At 39.2% G+C, this 2184-nt stretch overlaps 1 pseudogene; it reads left to right on the top strand.

The window, feature by feature from the left end:
- Positions 1-1103: 1103 nt before the first annotated feature.
- LOC128699633 (5S ribosomal RNA) lies at positions 1104-1222 on the top strand (annotated as a pseudogene).
- The last annotated feature ends 962 nt before the right edge of the window (positions 1223-2184 follow it).

The raw sequence follows: 2184 nt of genomic DNA, 5'->3' as shown, positions 1-2184 counted from the left end.
CTTATTACACTTAAGAATTACTTTGGTCAAAATATCTTACTTCTCTTAAAATATTTTGTTATAGATATTCTAGCTACGAAACTGACAGCATTGATATTTAGGAATGAAATAACTGTGAGTCCAAACATTCCCCGAAAAGCAAACGAGTAACTCAGCAATTTCTGGAAAACCAAACGAGTAACTTGTCTCTAGAGAAATGAACAAGTAATTCAACAGTCCCAGAGAACCAAAAAGTAACACAGTTGTCTCTGGAGAACTGAACGAGTGACCCCTCAGTCCCTGGAGAACTGACCGAGTGACCCCTCGGTCCCTGGAGAACTGAACAAGTGACCCCTTAGTCCCTGGAGAAATGAACGAGTGATCCATCAGTCCTTGGAGAGCTGAACGAGTGACCCCTCAGTCCCTGGAGAACTGAACGAGTGACCCCTCGGTCCCTGGAGAACTGAACGAGTGACCCCTCAGTCCCTGGAGAAATGAACGAGTGATCCATCAGTCCCTGGATAACTGAACGAGTGACCCCTCGGTCCCCGGAGAACTGAAAAAGCGATCCATCAGTCCCTGGAGAGCTGAAGGAGTGACACGTTTATATATTTCTTTAGATTATATATGGATCCTAATTCTGGTACATAACACTGGTACGTAACCCCAGAGAAAATGGAACCTAAAATCTACCTCCAAGACACTGGAAAGTGGTACCGACATACATGGGGCTTAAATCCCATTGGAATGTGGCTACAATATATGGAACCTACAAGTCACCTAAGACTCAAAGGGTACAGGTCCATCGACGTACAGGGAAGATCTGTGGGTTTTGTCCATTCCAAGATGTCGGGAATGCTTCTGCTAACTATAGAAATCCTCTTCTGCTTAGCTTGAAATATTCAAAATATGTGCCTCCTGCTACGAAGAAAGAGGTGACAAATTTAAGTGTGTAGATGCCTATTTGTCAATTTTATATGAAAGAGAGAAACTGATGTTTTCATCCCCGTTAAATCACGTTAAATATATTTGAATCAATCTTCTGTATAGTTTACATATTTAACAGCTGATGCATTTTATGGGCAGGATAGTTTGTTCACTATGTGTGTGCGGGACAACTTGTAGTCAGTGATTATACCATGTTGAACGCACCGCTTCTCGTCCGATCAGCGAAGTTAAGCAACGTTGGGTTTGGTTAGTACTTGGATGGGTGAAAGCCTGGGACCAGCAAATGCTGTTGGTATCAATTTTTTTTAAAGTCGGTACCTGATCAGCCGGGCTGTGGTTCGTAAGTTGGACTGGGTGCGGCCAGCATTAACAACCTGGTTGATCAGGTCATGATCCACCAGGAGGCCTAGTCAAGAAATGGGCCGTGGGGGGCATTGACCCTCAGAGCACCCTCCAGGTAGACTCCGGGTAATTATGCTAAATTAGTTAAAAAAAAAACTCAAATAGAAGCCGTGAAATAGCTAAAGAACGCCTCTTCTGATCGGCTTCAAATTTTCATCCCTGGTGTGTTTTCCAGAAAGCAAGATTCGTGTTACTGTAATGCACGAATCTCACTTAACCAATATTATTAAATAAACAGTAATACTGATTTCCAATTAACATCTAAAAAATGCTTTGTCTGATCGGATTTAAAATAACAAATATCGATGCATTCCATAAGATGGATTATAACTTACAAGTTTAAACAGTGTATATACAAATTTGAAATTTTACTGAAAATTAAAAAAAATATATATCGGAATTGTTGGATTCAATCCATCTACTTACAGACCGTTACTTACAATTTTCGAACTTTCATTGCTGATGGGCTTTCTTATAAAGCTTGACTTTCTTATAAGAAAGCTTGACTCTCTTATAAGAAAGCTTGACTTTCTTATAAGAAAGCTTGACTTTCTTATAAGAAAGCTTGACTTTCTTATAAGAAAGCTTGACTCTTATAAGAAAGCTTGACTCTTATAAGAAAGCTTGACTCTCTTATAAGAAAGCTTGACTCTCTTATAAGAAAGCTTGACTCTCTTATAAGAAAGCTTGACTCTCTTATAAGAAAGCTTGACTCTCTTATAAGAAAGCTTGACTCTCTTATAAGAAACCTTGACTCTCTTATAAGAAAGCTTGACTCTCTTATAAGAAAGCTTGACTTTCTTATAAGAAAGCTTGACTTTCTTATAAGAAAGCTTGACTTTCTTATAAGAAAGC

This window comes from Cherax quadricarinatus, chromosome 31 (genome assembly GCF_038502225.1).
Source record: "Cherax quadricarinatus isolate ZL_2023a chromosome 31, ASM3850222v1, whole genome shotgun sequence".
Taxonomy (NCBI): Eukaryota; Metazoa; Arthropoda; class Malacostraca; order Decapoda; family Parastacidae; genus Cherax; species Cherax quadricarinatus.
This window is presented reverse-complemented; position numbering and strand designations above follow the sequence as displayed.